The following is a 19,985-nucleotide window of genomic DNA, read 5'->3' as shown; positions in this document are numbered from 1 at the left end:
AGCGGGGCGTGTGCCCGGGCAGGCAGAGGGCGGCGGCGGCGGCGGCAGCAGCTGAAGGGCCCGCGGGGCGCCGGCAGAGCCACGTACCAAAGAGCCCCGCGGCGACCGGACTTGCCCAGCGCCCGGCGCGGGACCCCGACGCCCCCGCCGCTTCTGGAGTCCGCGCCCCCCGCCCCAGAGGTCGGCCGAGAGAAAGAAGGCAGCGAGCCCGCGGCGGCCGGGCGGGAAGGACCGCGGGGCAGGGCAGGGGGGCTGCCGGAGACGCCCCCATCGCGGCACCCCCCGCCGGACTCTTGGCACCCCGCCGAGCCCCTGTGGATTAATCGGCTCCCCGCCGGTGTTCTTCGGGAGCGCCCGACGCCTCGCCACCCCCGTGGCTGCTGCTGGGACCATTACCTCACCCCGCCACCGACCTCAGGACTGTAAGTGCGGGCTGGGGCGGGAGGAGGGGTGGGGGCGCCGCTGGGCACCTGGCGAGACGCGGCCGGAACATCCCCCCCCCCGTCAGGTTGCCTGTCTGTTTTTTGTCTGGTTGACCTTTGGAGAAGGCGAGGCGCCGGAGGAGGGGACCCTCGCTTGGCCCTCGGGTGCTGCACCCAGGAGAGGCGGCGGGGCCCTGGTTCCGTCCAACTTTCCCCAAAGACGCTTCCCTCCACCCCTGTTCCGATGGCAAGTAGCGGGGGGATCTTCCGGATCTTTCCCCTTCCAAACAAAGGCGGCGGAGAGGGCGGGCGGGCAGGCGGGCGGGGGACGCCCGTGGCCAGATGTGCACCTTCTGGCCCCCCGTGCGCTCTGCTGCTGCGTCCGGGCGCGGGGGGCGAGCGGAGGGGTCTCGGCCGCTGGCTTTCGGGGAGGGGAGGCTGGGAGCAAAGGGACAGCCTTTCTCCCAAGGATCGGCGCAGCAGCTTGGGGTGCAGAGGAGACCCCCGAAAGCAGGGAGGAGGGAGCGACGTGGGCGCAGAGGGGCTCCCCGCTGGGCAGAAGGAGCCCGACTTGACCCGCGAAGGGGCGCGCCTCCTGCCTCCCCCAAGCGCCACTTGACCTTGGTATGCCCAGGCTTGCGTTCCAGTTGTCGGTTGCCGGTGGTCTCCCCCCCCCCCCGCCCAAAAAAGAGCTTCCCTGCCCGCACTCGTCTTTGTGCTAATTGTGCGCCCTGAAAGGGGGCATCGGCGTCCGGGCTGCCCGCCAACCCCTGGCTCCCGATGCGCGCGGCTGACGGGTGCGCCGGGAACCAGAAGTTTTGCCCGCTGTTGGAAGGCGAAGGGCTGCGTGAGTCCCCTCGAAGGCGCCCAGTGCCCTTCTGCCGGCCCCAGCGCCAGACCGCCCCGTCTGGGGACTCCTTTGTTCCCTTCTGGCCCCCCTCCTGGCCTTCTTTTGCCGGATAGTTGGTTCCGATGCCAGTCAGGGATAGAAACTTGTGCGGGGTGTGTGTGTGTGTGTGGGGGGGTGTCCTTAGGAAAAATAAAAAGGCAGGGGAGGACATCTCGCCTGCTGTGGCCGAGGAGATTCATGCTCCGGCAGACCTTCCCCTTGCCAGCAGCCGCCTGGATGAAATTGTGTTGGGCAGGCTGGCAATTCACCCTCTTCTGGCAGAATTCAGGAAGGCTGAGCCTGCCGGAGGGCGTGGACACCTCCAAGGCTGCCAGAGGCATTTGGAATAGCCCAGAGGTAGCCCAGGAAGTGACTTTCTGGGTTGACCCCCAACACTGGACTGGGGATGGGGCCCAACTCATCCAATCCTGGAAGCACAATTGGTTCAGGGGCTCACTCAGCACCAGCCCTGTGGAGAGGAACAGGGTCCGCTCCCAACACTTCACCCCCGTGGGGCTTCCTTTGATGGGGCCCTGCCCCCGGCCTGGTCTCCTTGTCACTAAATCCCTCATAGGGCTGTTTCTGAAGCCCCCCCTTGTTTGGCTCCAGGGAGACATTCTGGCACAATCCAGCTCCCAATACGATGCTTAGGGGTGTTTTTTAAAACAAGGAGGCCACCTAATCAGACTCCAGTGTGGGGCTGCAGCCAATTTTGTTTCCCGGGACTCAGACTGATCTCTACTCTGAGCTGGGAGCACACAAAGGGGCAAGAAGGCAGCGCCTCTGTGCGCGTGCAGAATGCAGTGCTAGGCCCAGCTCGCTCCCAGGCCCAGTGTGGGATTAGGGGCAAGTCTTCCTTGTGCTACGGCGTAAGCCCCAGGACGTATCATTTTAGACAGCAGCACCGAGTGTGCTGGGGAAGGACCTGAAGGAAAGAGCACGATTATTTCATGCCTCTCTGTAGGCTGAGCCCCGGCACTGAAAACAAAGTCCGGAGCTACAACAGCTGAGATCCTCTCCTTAAAAGGGGACCTCAGCCACAACCTGTGTTCTCTGTAATGTGTGAATTGGCTTTTTACAGATGATGTTATGAACTGCTTCGTATGCGGTCTGTGTCTGTAGCACACGGTGAATGCTCCTCAGTAGATGCTTTGCAGAGTTACTGTTAGCTAAACCCATTCTGGTCTGAGCGCATGGATTTCAGTGATGTAAAGTGGAGTGACTCTGCATAGGCTTGCACTAAAAGTAAATTAGCTACTTGGATGGGAGCGTTTGTGGGGAGAGATTAACAAATCTCTGATTCCAAGCATTTCGCTTTCATTTTCTGAAGAATAAAGGGAGCGGATTCTCTCTTCCCACCAACACTGCCCCCCCCCCCAATATGCATTGTAATCAAAATTCTGTATCTTGAAGGCCCTGGGACCTCCTGCCACTGGGAATTTCCCTGCCTAATACTGAAGCGCCTGAGTTTCCATTTTTGAGTGACACAGAGCTGCGTGCCTGGCTGGGGAGTTGAAGCTCACAGGTCTCTTGGCATGTCCCGAGCCTCAGCTTTCTGGACAGAATAATAGAGGGGAAACTACTGCCCTAAAAGGGCATTGCAAAGATGGAGACGATTGACCCCTTGCTTGAGAGGGGATAAAGGGCTTGCAATGTTGTGTGCTGGAATGCAAACACACACACCCCAAATATGAGGATATGAATTGCTGTCCAGTACATTGTACACACACAAAATCTGACCGTGGCGGAGGTGGCGGATATGAGCACAGAATATTTTTGTGTACTAAAAATTGTTACTTAGGCAATAGCCCTTCCAGCTAAATCAGATACCAAGGCTGGGAAGGAAATCGGGGGAAGACATAAAGGTTTGGAAAGAATTCCTAGAAAATGTAAGCTTCCATGTTTCTTTAAAGATTCTTTGCTGGAAACTCACTGCTTGTTTTCATTTTATGCCCGGGAATAGCTACCTATGGTTGCTGGCTTGTGCAATTGCGCTTGTTAAAAATTGTGCAGTGACTGCCAGGTGGGACTTAGGTGCGTGGCTGCAAGGTGGGAATAGCTACCTATGGTTGTTGGCTTGTGCAATTTTGCTTGTTAAAAATTGTGCAGTGGGAACCCAGTGCAAAGGTGCATGGCTTTCCTCCCTGTGTTGTGAAGGACAGGTATGTCTGGACGCAGGTCATTCTTGAGAAGCACCCGGACAGACCTCTGGAAGAGACTTGCAGGCTGGGCTTGCTGATTGGTTGGGGAGTTGATTCTGGGATGGTTCTGGGCGCGGCTTACTCTCCGATCCCTTCCCCAACTCACATCAAACAAAAGAGTCCTAAGGTTGTCAAAGAGAGCACAGGAGGGACTGGGGGCAGCAAGGGGAAAGACGGTGGTCCGTGCCCAGTGAGCTCGTGGTCTTTGGCTTTAGATAGGTTGGCCATTCAGTTTTAGGAGAAAAGTGACTGTTCTGGTCTGTGGGATGGCTGGTGCAAAATCTCCGTTCATCGTGTTAAAAGAATGGGCCAGGCAGTGTGTGTGTGTGTGGAATTCCCACTCACAGAGACATGGAAATCCACGGGTGCTAGGAAGTGTGTAACTATAGCTGGATCATGGTGGATAGAGCTAATTTGTATCCAACCTTCTATTCCAAGGCTCACGGCTCTCCTCTTTTCCACTGTGTCTTCCACACCAATAGGACACACCAACCTTGTGGTGTAGGGAGTGAGGGAGTGAGCAACAAGGGTCATCCAGTGTGAATTTCATGGCTAAACAAAGGCTGAGGCCACTACCCCACACCAACTCTCTACGGCTTCACTAGCACATCAACCTCTGAAGACAGCCAGCATCTACGCACTCTGCTGCTTCCCGCCCCCCCCCCCCCAACAGCATCCCACTTTCAGGGCCCTACTTCCATGGGAGCTGATGCGTCTCTCCATGATCCGGCATGTAGCTGGGTGTGGTTTGCATATCAAAGCAGATGCTCCCACACCCTGAGGGGGGAGGGAACTAGCCAAGAGGCCGCCTCTGTTGCATCCAGCCAGACTTTGGGGTGAGAGTTTTCTGTTTTCTCAATGACATAATGGCTATTTATAACTCTGGTGCTCTGGTTTGCTGGGATGGGAACTAAATGAGATGCAGCTGTTGGGGAGCAGGGCCTGGCCGGCTGGATGTGTGTTTTGCAGACCCAACCAGAGAAACATTCCCCGTGGGCTGGGGGAGAAGGTCACGTTTGGCACCCCGGCGGTCTTCTTGGTTGGGCTCCTCCAGGGCTGTTTGTTCCCCCCTCTGGGTTCCATGTGGCCCGTGCTGGGGAGATCAGAGGACGGAGAGAGGATGATGGAGCAACTTTCTCCTGACTCTGACCAGAGGGATAGAATCATAGAATCATAGAGTTGGAAGGGGCCATAGAGGCCATCTAGTCCAACCCCCTGCTCAATGCAGGATCAGCAGGATCTGGCTGAGGTGGTTGTGAGAACGGTGAGAGCAAAGCAGGCGAGCTGTCAAAGGGGGGCTAGAGCTCCAGGGCCCAGCTGCAGGAATAGCACAGAGCTAAATGTGAGCTGGAACTCACCAGAATCGGCGTGAGGCTTCGGCCCTGTGCCACAGAGAAGGAATACCTCCACACAAGGAGAAAACCCTGCCGCTGCAGAACCAGAATCAGTCTTCTGACACCTTAAAGACAAATGCATTTATGGGAGGATACATCTGTTGCTAGGAAGGGGTCCTGGGCATTTGCAGAGGGCTGTTGGGTAAGGATCCCCACACCTTTGGGGCCAGAGGATGGGGCTTCAGGGGCAGGGCTGAGCTCTATGGTCCTGGGGAGCCAAGGAGAAGCCCCTTCAGGGAGATGGCTCGGACAATTTGTCCCTAGACGTTCCTCCACCCAGCAAGACTTCCCAGGAGCATGAGGGAAGCAGCCTGTGGTTGTGTTCCTCATGTTTTTGCTTGCTTGAGCACATCTGGCCTTAGAACATGGATGCTCAAGGAGCAGAAGGGCATCGAGGCATCCACACACACAGGAAGGCCTGAGAACCTCACTGGAACAGGAGTGAGGCTGGGATGCAGCCAACAGGGTGGACAGTTGAGGACAGATCCCCTGTCCTTCCAGTTGGAACTCCTGGCTCAGCAGCTTCCTGGATCCACCCCCCCTTCCCTCAACAGCTGGCTCTCAAGGAAGGGCTGTCTCAAGCCATTCCCAGGGCTTTTCTCTATGGAGACTGGGCGTGCATGTGTGGGGAGGGGGTGCGGACTGGGTAACATTTGCAAGCCCTGGAGGCCAGCTCAGTTTCAGAGAGGACAAAAGGCTGTCTTGCGACAAATACCTGAAGGCTTTAGGTATTTCATTCTTTATTTATTTATTTATTTATTTGGTCATTTGCAGTCCGCCTTTCTTTGTGAGACTCCAGGCAGATTAGATAGTGTTAAGTCAAGTACAATCGACAGGATGGGACATCCCGTGAACTGGGCAAGAGGGTTCGGACAACAGAAATCGGAAAACAAACAGAAATCTGAAACGAAGCAGGAGCTTTTAAACATGATACATTAAGTGGTGTAGAAACTACCTAGTCTGGAGGATACTTACAGTGATAGGTGGCAATTCAGTAGATATAGGCCACCATCTTTATCCCTTGACCAATGCAACTTTCTGAACCATTTCAGTACAGTACAGGTATGAGGCATACAATAACGGTCTGAGAGAAGAACTCCTAGCATTGAGGCCTCATGGGCAGTGCCCAGAGGGCTTTGTTTATGTTGGTGTGTTCAAATGGACACAATGACCCTGTCAGTTAGGCCAATGTCTTTCTGCCCCCCTGGCAGGGGTGGGGGCATTGACTGAAAATGGACAACTAAGGAGTTTACTGCAGAAGGGAAATTTGAACCAGGCACCTCCCAGTTAATTTCTGCTGTGCCATCCTTTCATGCTCCATTTGCTTCTTTGTAGTAGCCACTACAGGAACCCCATGGCACAGAGTGGTAAGCTGCAGTCCTAGCTCTGCTCACAACTGGAGTTTGATCCCAACAGAAGTTGGTTTCAGGTTGCCAGCTCAAGGTGGACTCAGCCTTCCATCATTCCGAGGTTGGTAACCTGAGTACCCAGCTTGCTGGGGGTAAAGGGAAGATGACTGGGGAAGGCACTGGCAAACCATCCAATAGACAAAGTCTGCCTAGGAAAAGTTGGGATGTGACGTCACCCCGTGGGTCAGGAATGACTCGGTGCTTGCACAGGGGACCTTTTTTTTAGCAGCCACTTAGGAGTTTCCTGGTCATGAGACAATCCCGGTTGTTGTTCTAAGGATGCGAGGAAAGTCTGGCTTGCCACAAACAGAACCAAGGCAGCCCACGCCAGAGACACAGTTTGCCGCTGCTATTATTAGTCAACACAAGGCCATCAAGACACTTCATAGACTTCCGTAAACAGAACCCAGTAAACGAACCCCTTCCTGCCAGGAGCTGAGAGTCCTGTTTCAACAGCGGGAAAGGTAATAAACGTAAAGGAACGAGGAGGAGAGACAGAGTAACCAGAGGCAGCTGCAAGCAAGGGAACTTGGCTGGGCAGCTGTTGGGTTTGACCCTTGCTTGGGCACACAATCCAGATCACTAAATTAATGAACCAGGGCACATTCTGTAGGGGAAGGATAACATATTCTGTGTCACTGTAAGCTATTCTCACAAAGGCTATCCTTCCCAGCTATAGCCATTGGCCGCCATTGGCCAGACCCCCTAAGAGCATTCAGGGTCCCCCCCCCCCCACACACACACACAACATAGAAAATGTCAGTTAAATATTTTCATAAAAGAGACATGACCACATTTACTGTTCAAAGTCCTTGCTGCTAATTAGCATTGCTTTTGCAATACCATTAGATTTGCAGGGATTTAGCAACAAAAGGATAAATCATTGTTAATTGTAGCCTGTGCCGGCTTCCCCCTCCTGCCAAACTACAAAAGCTTCTCAAACGAAAGATGTTGCAGTGGTGGCATGATACCATCTGAAAGGGAGGGGCTGCAGCAGGAGGTGTAGAGAAATACCCTTCCTCTGCCTGAGCCCCTGGAGGGGACACCTGACCATGCAAAAGGGGCCAACAGTCCGAGCCCCTTAGGGCACAGAGCGGTTTTATTGCCACTGTGGGTTAACGCCTGCTGGAAAGTTCTCTTTCCCTCCCCTCCCCAGCACGGAGCTGGGGAGCAGCTGGAGATTGGGGTGGGGGGAGCCAGGGGATGCCAGTATTTGGGGAGGGGAGGAAACTCCATGCAGGGTAGGATTGCCAACCTCCAAGTGGCACCTGGAGATTTCACACTATTACAATTGATCTCCAGACGACCAAGTTCATTTGCCCTGGAGAAAACGGCTGTGTTGGAGGGTGGGCTCTGTGGCATTATACTCTGCTGATGTCCCTCCCCTCCACAAAGCCCACCTTACCAAGGCTCCACCCTCAAAATCTCCGAGTATTCCACAACTCAGAGCTGGTAATCGTAGCGCAGGGCCAGACCACCCGTCCATGGCACTCTGTTTGCTCTGGGTGGTTGTTGTGGGCCTCCCAGAGTGCAAGATAGCTCAGGAACAAGGAAGGGTCTTGTTAGGGGGGCCTCCTAACCAGCTTTTAGTTTGTCTAGTGACTAAACTGGATCTAGTGATCCCACCTGCTCTGATAGGAATAGGCTCGCCAGCTCTGCGTTGGGAAATACCTGGAGATTTTTTGGACGGAGCCTGAGAGAGGCGGCATTTTGGGAGGGGAGGAACTTCAGTGCCATAGATTCCATTGCCAAATTTTCTCCAGGTGAATTGATCTCTATCAGCTGGAGATCAGTTGAAGTTAGGGTTGCCAGGTTCCCTCTTCACCATCGGTGGGAGGATTTTTGGATGGAGTCTGAGGAGGGCGGGGTTTGGGGAGGGATTTAAATGCCATAGAGTCCAATTGCCAAAATGGCCATTTTCTCCAGGTGAACTGTTCTCTATTGGCTGGAGATCAGTTGTAATAGCAGATCTCCAGCTAGTACCTGGAAGTTGGCAACCATAGATATGAAATATCCTGCCTGTTTCCTGGTAACAGTTGACAAGAATGCGGAGCTGATGATATCAGGCTTGTGTTAGGCCAAAGTGACTCCACGCCAACCCTGCAGTGTCAGCTGAGAAGAGAAAGAGCCCTTCAGAACTGGCCTTGTCCATTTGTGGAAGGCCGAGTGTGCAAAAAAGGGAGGGCCACCGCAAGGGAAGGGGGGATCCAAACGCTCTGCTCAGTTCAGGTTCTGCCAAATCCTGGAAAAGGAGGTCTGGGAAGCAACTTGAACTTCGTGTCCTCAGAGGTTTTCAGGCTCTCCAGGCCTGCACAGGGGGTGGATGATGGGGAACGGGCGCTTCTCTCCCTTGTGAAGCGTTCCTCTCAAGAAACAGATCTGAGCCTTGCATGTTGTTCCCAGAAAACGGTATCTTGTTTAGCGTGGCAAAACGCCAGCTTGCCGGTTTATGCATCTAGCTTATTTATAGCCTGCCTTTCTCACGAAGACTCAAGGCGGGTTACAGAGTACAGACAGGGGGAAAATATATGAGCAGACAATATAGGACAGCCAACAAGCAATGCCATAGGATTAGGAATAAACAAGTGAATGACAAAGTGAACAGCAAACAGCCCAGGAGGGTTGCCAACTCCAGGCTGGGAAATTCCTGGAGATTTGGGGGTGCAGCCTGGGAAGGGAAGGGTTTGGAGAGGGGAGGGACCTTGTCAGGGTATAATATTTATTTTTTTTACATTATTTGTAGTTTGCCTTTCTCACTTAGACTCAAGGTGGATTCCACAGATTAAGACCATACAGTCAACAAGATAGGGCATTCAGTAAACAATGCAATAGGGTTAGGGTTGTAGAACCAATCAGAAATCGAAAAACAGAACTGAAGCAAAGCATAAGTATTAATGTGGCATATCGAACGATGCAAAAATCACATAGTAGGGTACTAGTTTCAGCAAGCTAAATGCAGTAGTATAGACCGCAGTCCCTCATGATTTATCTAGCAACTTTGTGAATCATTTAGTACAGAGCGACTCTATTGCCTGCATAGAAAAGCCCTCTTGAATAATTAAGTTTTGCATAGTTTGCCGTAGAGTCCACCCTCTGAAGCAGCCACTTATACCAGGAGAACCGATCTCTGTTGTTTGGAGATCAGTCTATTTATTATTTGTTTTATCAATCTTCTATCCTGCCCTCCCCAGCCAGGGCCAGGCTCAGTTGAAATTCCGGGGGATCTGTAGGCCCCCTCCTGTAGGTCGGCCACTGTTCCATGCCAGCAGCGCATAAAGCGGGATTACAAAGATACATGGCAATGCAGTACCCACTTCCCACTCCCATATGAAGGCTCCTTTCGGATGCCCTCTGGGACCCTTGACAATCTTGTGAAATCGGGGGACAGAGTATGGGGTGGGTGGGATAGGGTGGAGGCTATGTCTTTGGGCCCTGGCTGTTCCCTCCTGGGCAAGCTGCTTGCATAGGCATTTTCTGCCATCTAGGAATAATGATGATAATGAAGATGCCGGTATTTGGCTGCTGTCTCCTGTGTCTGAAGGTAGAAGTTGGGTGTCTGAAATCTCACACGGACCTTCTCGGTGATGGGGGGGGGGCTCTGTGATTTCACACACCAAAGCTGCAGCCACAATCACTTGTGAAGCATGGCTGAAAAGCACAAAAGAGGTCCATGCACCAAAAAAAATGCAGCTTGAAAAAAGAGAGACCCCCTTTGCTGATGCCATGTGAGCTGTTCCAACTATGTGCTCTCTCTCTCTCTCTCTCTCTCTCTCTCTCCCGCCCCCAACACCAGACTCCAAATGCTCCATCTGGTTGCTTGGAACGTTTCCCACAACTGGGATGCATGTGAGAAAAGTAGGATTAGGGGAATCTAGTTCCACAGAGCCAACAGCAAGAGGGGTCACTCCACCACACTGGCTCCGCATGCCTGTTAGGGATGGGCTCACTTGAATTGGCATGCAAAAGTACTCCCCCCTGGCCCCCGCAGTAGGCACACCACACCTCGGAGGTAGGCATTATGGCTGTGGGTTTTTTAAAAATCACCTCCTTCAGTCAGTTGCTTCCAGGTGGCACAGGGCAATCACAACAAGGGAGCTTTTGGCCTCTGGAGAAGAGGCAGATAAGCAAGCAGTCTCCCCTGCTTGGCTCCCCTGCAAAAATGTGTTTTATTGGCCAAGTTCGAGGGCATTTTGTCGGGGGCCCGTTAAGCAAGAAGACTTTTTTTGGAGCAAAGCAGGGTAAAAGTATTTCAGATCATCAGAATAAACAAGTGAATGGGTACGGGTACTTCTGTAATTAGGGACTGTGATCTATAAGGCTATGCTATGTATAGTTTATTGTAAGTATGTTCCTATTATGTCATTTTTGCGCCCCTTAATGTCATGTTCATGCTTATTCTCTGCTTCAGTTCTCTCTAGTGGTTCCAGGCTTCTCAAGTCCTAATGCATTGGTTTTTGGATGCCCCATTTTGTCAGTTATACTGACACACTGTGTGTAATCTGCCTTGAGTCCATGTGAGAAAGGCGGACTATAAATAATGTTAATAAATAAATCAATGCAGAGACTGTAGTTCAAAGTGGAAGACCAGGGAGGGGCTTTTAACCATTCCCCCTCATGCTGTTTAAAATCCCCAGGCATGCACGCAATCCCCCCTCCCCTTGCTTTTAACCCTGCATGGGGAAAAATATGAAGTGGGCAGTCATGGTGCAGCGGCCTATCAGCGGTTACTAGCCATGTATACCAAAGGGAACCTCCACATCCAGTGGCAGTCAACCTCTGAATGCCAGTACTAGGAGGCAGCCTCAGGGGAAGGCCTGGGCCTCTGTACTGCGCTTGTTAGCACTCCAGGCAACAGGTTGGCTGCTCCGTCTGACAGGACACTGGAGTAGATGAACCGCTTGGCTGATCCAGCAGGGCTCTTCTGATGTTTTTAAGTTCTTATGTTCAGTCATCTCTGGGCAGTAGGGTTCCCAACCTCCAGGTACTAGCTGGAGATCTCCTGCTATTACAACTGATCTCCAGCCGATAGAGATCAGTTCACCTGAAGAAAATGGCCGCTTTGGCAATTGGACTCTATGTAGGGTTGCCAACCTCCAGGTTGTGGCAGGAGATCTCCTGCTATTACAACTGATCTCCAGCTGGTAGAGATCAGGTCACCTGGAGAAAATGGCCACTTTGGCAATTGGACTCTATGGGACTGATGACCCTCCCCAAACCCCGCCCTCCTCAGGCTCCGCCCCAAAAACCTCCTGCCGGTGGCGAAGAGGGACTTGGCGACCCTAACTCTATGGCATTGAAGTCCCTCCCCTCCTCAAACCCTCCCCTGCCTCAAAAACCTCCCGCCGGTAGTGAAGAGGGACCTGGCAACCCTAGCAGACACCCCTCAAACCTCTCATCAAGATTTCAATTCACTTGCTTTTCCATTTAGTTTCCCATGCCACCCACTCCCTGCAGAGGCAAGGTAGCCACAACATTTTTAAAAAAATAAATTGCAAAATATACAATGTAAAAACAAATTGCTGGAAAGGCACCCTGCTGCTGATCCCTGAGCAGTGATATTTGCCTGGGTGGGAATGGCTTGCAGTGTTTCTGGCAAGAAACTCAGGTTTGGGAAGACAGCCAAAAAGGTGGTGCTTGGCCACCAAGAAAGGAGCCCCCCAAATATCACTTGGCACTTGGCAGGAGGAGGCACAGGGAGGTTGCTCACTAAGATATCATGGAGGTCCTAACAGAACATGAGGACACTTAATGTTTCTCATGTCCTGGTGTCACACACACACCCCTCCATGAGCCTCCCATCAAGGCTTTGCGCATCACCTTGTAAGAGCCACGTGAGCGTGCTTTCCCACACATGTCTGGGGCTTTTGCAAACGCAATGCTGGAAGCAGGAGGCAGTGGGGAAACCTGATCAGCCAGCCATGAAGAGGGGTGACAGAGAGGAAGTGTGCATGGTGCACCAGCTGTTTCTGGGGCTTAGAAAGAACACCTGGGTGCTCGAATCACACACAGGCCACGTTCACGTGTGCAGCTCCCCTTCGTTTCATTGGGACTTGTGCTCCAGAGGTCCCAGCGAGGCAGCATCCGAGTGAGGCCTCAGTAGGGTTGCCAGCTCCAGGCTGGGAAATACCAGGAGATTTTGAGGGTGGAGCCGAGGAGGGTGGGGTTGGGGGAGGGGCTTTATTTGGGCATAATGATATAGAACCACCTTCCAAAGTGGTTCTATAGCATTATGCCGTGGCTCAGTGGTATAGCATCTGCTTGGCATGCGGAAGGTCCCAGGTTCAAACCCCAGCATCTCCAGTTTTTCAGTCAATCAATCAATCAAACCTTTATTGGCATACAACATCTCCAACTAAAGGGGACAGGCAAGTAGGTGATGTGAAAGACCTCTGCCTGAGACCAAGGAGAGCCGCTGCCGGTCTGTGTAGATAATACTGACTTGGATGGACCTTGATGGTCTGATTCAGTATAAGGCAGCTTCATGTATTAATGTGTTCATTTTCTCCAGGGGAACTGATCTCTATCGGCTGGAGAACAGTTGTAATAGTGGGAGATCTCCAGCCATCACCTGGAGGTTGGCAACCCTAGGCCTTGGCTATAGTGCAGCATAATTCCTATGTAATCTGCAGAGCCGAAAGGTGAATTTAAGCCCTGCTGTTTCCCACACTGCTCATTGCTGGAGGCGGAAGAAGGAAAGTCATGGATATTTTCAAAGAACGAGGGGGGAGGCTCCGGAGGTGCAGCTATCCCCCAGCTCCTCCACGCAGCTCTCTCGCTAACAGCCAAGAAGGGAGCGGCAATCCGCCCGGATGGCTACAAGCCATCCCCACCTTAATCCATCATTAGCCGGGCATATTTCAGATCTGAGCCAACAGCGAATTGGTGCGCGTATGGTGGGGGGGGGCCCTCTCGCTTTCACAACGCTTTCCCTTATTCCCCCGCCATCCTTACTTCTGCCTGTGTGTAATTAACAGAGTAATTAAAAACAGGATGAGTTAATTGGTATTCATTTATGTGGCAGATGTTTTTAATTGAGATACGAAACAATTTACCTGTTTATATAAACAACAGTGAACGAAGGCTTGTAAAACAGACTTTTTTCCTTCCAAGCGCTGCAGAATCCGAGCGGGCTGCTTGCTTCTTCGCAGACAACCTGAGGCAGGACTGATTGACGGGATACTGAAGGGTTGGGGGTGGGGATTGGGTTCTGGGGCTTTGCTGGGTTGCACACTGTCTGCACCAGAGACAGAAACCTCCCGCACAGGCTCTGCCCCAGACCACCTACAGTCCCCAGGGATGTCCCTATGCACACTGGTAACCTCTGTATCCCTACAAGCAATTCTGGGGACACGCTTTGGTCTCACCATTTTTCAGTTTAGGGTTACCAACTCCAGCCTGGAAAATTCCTGGAGATTTGGGGTGGAGCTTGGAGAGGGCAGGGTTTGAGGAGGGATTTCACCAAGAATCTATGGTATACTATAGAATCTGCCCTCCGAAGCTGCCATTTCCTTCAGGAGAACTGATCTGTGTAGTCTGGAGATCCATTGCCATTCCAGGAGAACTCCAGGCCCCACCTGAAGGTTGGCAACCCTAACTTCAGTGCCCACCCCCCATCATACCACTCCTCAAAGCTTCTGCGAGGATTTCTGGAGTACTGCTCCAAATGCAAACTTCTTGTTTCCCCGAGTGGAGTTGCTTTTTCAAGCCCCCTGGAGTTACCTTCTGTCCCTCCACAGCCACGCTCCCTTCTGTTACTTTCGGGAAACAGCTTTTGCACCAAAAGGAAATCCCTTCCCAAGACAACAAAGGGGTAACCCAAACCCTCTTCGTATCACAGCTAGAGGAGCCCATGACTGAATCAGACCATCGGTCCATCAAGGTCAGGACTGTCTCTTCAGACTGGCAGCGGCTCTCCAGGGTCTCAGGCAGAAAAGGGTCTTTCACATCAGCTGCTACCCAATTCTTTAACTGGAGAGGCCAGGGATTGAACCTGGAACCTTCTGCATGCCAAGCAGAGGCTCTCCCAACGAGCCACGGCCCCTCTCTAAAAAAAAGGTTTTTTTTAACATGACCCCAAACATTTTTGCACGTGTGCAGTGCATGCTTTGCCTGCGGTGGGGGATGGGCACAGGCAAGAATCTGCCTGTATTGGGGCTCATAATCTGGAAAAGGGATGGAAGGAAAGTCAGCACGCACGTTTGGGGACATTCGCAGCACTTCCAGGGTGACATCACAGCACGCGTTTCTTGTAGCAAATTATCTGGTGCGGTTTTCAACTTAAAATGATTGTGCGTATGTGATAGGTTGTTACTGAAAGCAGTATGGGTGTTTTGCCACACGTTTGCTGTGTAATCCCCAACAGTGGAGGTTGAGGACATCACACACACACACACACCAGGGAGTTACAGCATTTGTTAAGATGTGTGTGTGTGTGGGGGGGAGGCTGACCTATGTACGTGCAAACCCAGAATGTAAAGACATTATGCAAAAGGTTCTGTTGAGCAAAGCCATAGAATCATACAGGCCATCTAGTCCAACCCCCTGCTTAATGCAGGATCAGCCTAGTGTTTGTCAAGCCTCTCCTTAAAGACTGCCAGTGAGGTGGAGCTCACCATCTCCCTAGGCAGCCGATTCCACTGTTGAACAACTCTTACTGTTAAACTTTCCCCCCTAATATCCAGCCGGTACCTCTCCGCCTGCAATTTAAACCCATTATTGCGAGTCCTGACCTCTGCTGCCAACAGGAACAGCTGCCTGCCCTCCTCTAAGTGACAGCCTTTCAAATCCTTAAAAAGAGCAATCATGTCCCCCCTCAACCTCCTCTTCTCCAGACTAAACATTCCCAACTCCCTCAGCCTTTCCGCATAGGGCTTCTTGGTCTCCAGGCTCCAGATCATCCTCATCGCTCTCCCCACCCGCTCCAGTCTGACCACATCCTTTTTGAAGTGGGGCCTCCAGAACTGCACACAGGACTCCAGACCAATGCGCTGTACGGCATTAAATGGAAGATACGATAACTTACCTTCTTCAGATAGACTTTGTCCATGTGATCTGAAGAGAGTTGACACACTACTTCATATGTTGTTGGAACGTCCCCGATACAATTCTTATCATGATCAATGGATTAAAGGTAAAGGTTCCCTGTGCAAGCACCAGGTCATTCCTGACCCGTGGGGTGACGTCACATCCCGACGTTTACTAGGCAGACTTTGTTTACGGGGTGGTTTGCCATCGCCTTCCCAAGTCGTCTTCCCTTTACCCCCAGCAAGCTGGGTACTCATTTTACCGACCTCGGAAGGATGGAAGGCTGAGTCAACCTTGAGCTGGCTACCTGCAACCAACTTCCGTCGGGATCGAACTCAGGCCGTGAGCAGAGCTTGGACTGCAGTACTGCAGCTTACCGCTCTGCGCCACGGGGCTCTTCGATCAATGGATTACTCCTATTTTAATCAAATTACCTGCCACCATAACAAAAGATAAAATTGTCTCCTTTTTGCTGGTGGATAGACAACCCTGCATCTCGCTTTAAATGTGATTCTTTCTCAGATTCTCTTCCTCCTGCCAGTCCACAGGCAAAGTCCTGCCTCCGAGCTTTGTACGGGGTCGACGTGGGTTTGCACACCTTCCTTGGCATGGGCAGGTTATGGGCTCCTGCTGGAAAGGGGAGCCACACGCCTCGCTCTCCTGGAGTCATGGCCCACAGCAGATAAGAAATGTGATAGCGGAGCAGTTGGCTAATGCTGGGAAGAGGGGTTGGCAGGCTGCCGGCAGAGACCAGATGGCTGGAAGCCCAGCTGTGGGGAGAGCCGGCTGGTCTCAGGTGTGCCGAGTCCTTGAACGGTCCCAGGAAGACTTGGCATCACACGCTAATGAATATCCAAGAGGGGGCAAGGAAAGGCATGTCTTTGCTCCTTAACACAGTGATTTTCCGTCTCAGCAGGTACTGAATCACTCCTGTCAAGCCAAGTGCCAACGTCATCGGGGTGCTGAGCGTCTCCTAATAGCTCTGCGGGCTTAGAATTCCCTGTGGAAGGGAGGATGAGAAACGAAAGAAAGGGTTTGCCCTGCCCTTTTTCTTTCTCAGAGCTTAGTGGTTTTGCAAGGGATCAGAGCAGCTTGTGCACGTTCAGGAATTCCCCAACCCAGAGTTGGGTTATAATGCCATAGAGTCCACCTCCAAAGCAGTCAGGGGAACTGACTTATGGAGTCTGGATCAGTTTTAATTCCGAGGTATCTCCTGGCCGCAACTGGAATCTGCCAATCCTATCAATGGCAAATCCAGCCTGTACCTATGCACGAGGGTCTGGAGTCTGGAGATCCATTTTCTTCATGTTTGTTGATGTTGTACACATCCTGAAACACTGGACACCATGTACAAGGTGTGAGCTGTGAGCCATGTTTTAATTTTATTTATTTTTCAAATTTAAGACACATGGACAAACTATTTTAATATAAAGCCACACAGAATAAAAGGTTTTTATATATATATATTACCTTGTACAACGTTTGTGTATATGTCAGGATGCGTATGGTAAAACTGTGTATGCATGACCCCTGAGGATGGCCTGTAAAAGGCTGGAACGCGTCTGGTCAGATTTTGGTCATTTTAAGTACTAACATCAGCTGTTATGTGTTGGTAATATTTGTAACTATGTTTGTGCTTTTTAGGAAGCCTGTGTATCAGGCCCTGTGTTTTTAAATACAATTATGCACAATATATAATAAAAATAGATTTATTGGTTGTTATATTAGATTGTGTTTAGCTCAACCCCTTTGGTTTCCGCTGACTTTTAGGTTGAGTTTCTTTGTTCCCCTTTTTCTTCAGTTGTTTCTGGTTCTGTATAAGGCAGCTTCATGGGTTCAGCTGAATTTAGGGGAGGGGGCTGTGGCTCAGTGGGAGAGCCTCTGCTTTGCATGGAGAAAGTCCCAGGCTCAATCTCTGGCATCTCCAGGTGGCCGGCCATGCGGAAAACTCTGGACAGATACTGCCAGTTGGAGTAGACAGCACAGACCTTGATGGACCGATGGTCTGATCCAGTATAAAGCAGCTTCAGGTGTTCATGTTGGGGAGGGGCATTGTGGCTCTGCAGCAGAGCCTCTGCTTGTCAAACCTGAGAGCTGGTGGAAGATGGATGAGAATAGGGTTGCCAACTGCCAGGTAGTGCAAAAAAATACTCACAATACTAGAAACCACAAGTAGCAACAAACAAACTAACACGACTCAATAGGAAATTCCAAAAGTTCATTCAAGTGCTAACAATGAAAAACCACCAAAAGTGTGTAATACAAAACTATATAAACACTATATACAAAAATACCAGGAACAAATGGAAAAAGTCCAAAGTCCAAAGGTCTTATCCTATTCCATCATCTTCAGATGTAAACGTAGAAATAAGGTCCACAAGGGTCCACAGGTGGTAACAAGACAGTGAAGAGAGGAAACGCTATTCCGGATATCTTTAGCGCTTTCACAAAAGCACAGCTTCATCAGCCTAGAAAAATTTTTTATACCATTTTAACATTTTTACATTTTCCAAATAAATAAATAGTTAGTCAATGATAAATATAAGGATAGACAACAATAATTATACAAAAAAGCTTACCTCTAAGTGTATTGAAAAAGCAAACTCACTGGGAGTAATTAATCCATATAGTTCAATTTTTTCTTATTCTTTTATTATCCAAACGTATTAGTTTTATATAATACTATATTTTTGCAATTTTTTAATATTTTTTATGCTCCCAAAAAGAAGGGCTGCTGAACCTTCCGGTTCTAAGTTAGATTGTAAAGATACTGCATACGCAGATATAGAGCTAATGGGTCACGTGCTACCGTTGTTGCTGAATTCATTAAAGGCACAGTGTCAAAAACAGAACTCAACTCATAAGAAGCAGGACAAATCAAATTCATTATTTAACCCGTTGGGGGCCAGGGTGTTAAATAAATGTATAAAGCGCATTTCATTTTGAAGGAGCACTTTCTGTACATCCCTATGATCATGTGGATGGTCACGATAAACCCATAATACAAAGAAACGCATGTCAGTCTCAGAGTGTTTGTGTTCCACAAAGTGGCTCGTTAGTGGAGCCGCTTTGGCAATTGGACTCTATGGCATTGAAGTCCCTCCCTTCTCCAAACCCTGCCCTCCTCAGGCTCTGCCCCAAAAACCTCCTGCTGGTGGCAAAGAGAGACCTGGCAACCCTAGATGAGAAATATCCAGTTGAGCTTCATGGAGGGCAAAATCCCGCAGTTCGCCCTGCTTGTGGGTGAGGCAGCAGCTGGGTTCTCAATGGAAAGGGTTGGAGGAGGCAGGTTGAGCCCCATTTCCACCCCCCACCAAACTCACTCAAGGCCTTTCCCACATGCTCGTGGCCTGCAGTTCATCCTGTGTTTGCCGCTGGTGCTGAGCGCCTTGCCTAACATGATCCAGATGGAGCCGCTCCGTCCCTGGTGAGCTGATGGCCGGGTTGTTCTTGGCCCCACCACTGGCACCGGCAGCTGAGGAGCAGGAATGCGCAGCCTTTATTTGGAAGGAGGCAGCCCAGCTCCGCCGGCATCTGGATTTCATTTGGAGAGCATGAAACGATGCTGTGATTTCATGCAATTGCCTCTTAACCCTTGGTTGTCTCCCCACTCCCAGTCGGGGGGGGGAGAGGAAGGGGGGCTTGGGGAGAGAAGGAGTAGGAAGAAGAACACTTCTCAGACAAGCACAGCTGCAACACTGGGCATGGCTGCGCATGGCTGCTACCCTTGAGAACTGTCCTACCAAAAGCTGAGAGGCTCATGCAGGTGGGCTCTGGCCCAGATCCCACCCAGTACCTGCAGCCTTCTCTCTGCCCGCTGTTGGACATTCATGCAGGGCTGTTTGTTTCTGGCTCTTTGTAATGCAGGAGGGGGCAGGATGAGGGATTAAACTTTGCTTGGCCAGATCTGCACAGGCAGCATGGTGAAGTGGTAAAGATCTCAACAGGTAGAGTGAGCAGCATGCAGGTGGGGGAAATACCTCCTTTGAATGCTTCCCCATGTGAACAGTACTCCTCGCAAGTAGAACAGGAGTGTATCAGGCCGCTCGGACTGGGCTACCACCTTTTGCCCTAGTGTTTACTTGCAGAGATTTTAATCTTTATGTGCTGGGATGTTCAAAAATAGCATCCCCGCCTTTCGTGAAGGGGTTGTACCCAAGATTTGACCACCTCACCGTGCTGCTTGTGTCGATCATAGCTAAAGGGTATTTTAATCTCATCACTAACTGACGTGTCCAAAGTCTTAAAATATTTGCTTCGTGCTTGGTTTGGAGCATGAGCGTGGTCATCCAGTGAAAGCTCTTCTCTTGGTAAAGCAACTGTGTGGCTGCTTCACTGAGGATGCAACTTCTGGTAGCTCTGTGGCACTCACATCGCCTGGCAGCAGCTGGGCCTTGAGAAGGGGATGGTTTCGGCAGTCAAGGACAGCGACGGCTGTGCCACGCGGCAGGTCCTGCAACCTCCCCTTACCGGCGTGTGGGCTGACCAAGCTCTAGCCGAAGATGAAGAAGCTGCACACGTGAGAGAAAGAGTCTGACCATGCTTTGAAAGCACCCCTTCCTTTCGGGCCATCGGCTACCTTGAGGGGTCATCCTGCCTCGTTTCTAACCCTGGCTGGAGCTGAAAAGGTACCCAGCGGCCTGCTA

The 19,985-nt window shown here is 51.2% G+C and overlaps 1 protein-coding gene across 6 annotated transcripts in view; it reads left to right on the top strand.

The window, feature by feature from the left end:
* Positions 1-381: 381 nt before the first annotated feature.
* Positions 382-19,985, top strand: part of CBFA2T3 (CBFA2/RUNX1 partner transcriptional co-repressor 3) — a 55,957-nt gene continuing 36,353 nt past the window's right edge. For all 6 annotated transcript variants that reach the window (XM_056862890.1, XM_056862889.1, XM_056862888.1 and 3 more), the window contains exon 1: positions 382-422. The gene's annotated coding sequence lies outside the window, so the exon portion shown is untranslated. The remainder of the gene's footprint in view (positions 423-19,985) is intronic.

This window comes from Euleptes europaea, chromosome 17 (assembly GCF_029931775.1).
Source record: "Euleptes europaea isolate rEulEur1 chromosome 17, rEulEur1.hap1, whole genome shotgun sequence".
In the NCBI taxonomy this organism is placed as follows: Eukaryota; Metazoa; Chordata; class Lepidosauria; order Squamata; family Sphaerodactylidae; genus Euleptes; species Euleptes europaea.
The sequence above is the reverse complement of the archived record's forward strand: the minus strand, read 5'-3'. Positions and strand labels throughout refer to the sequence as shown.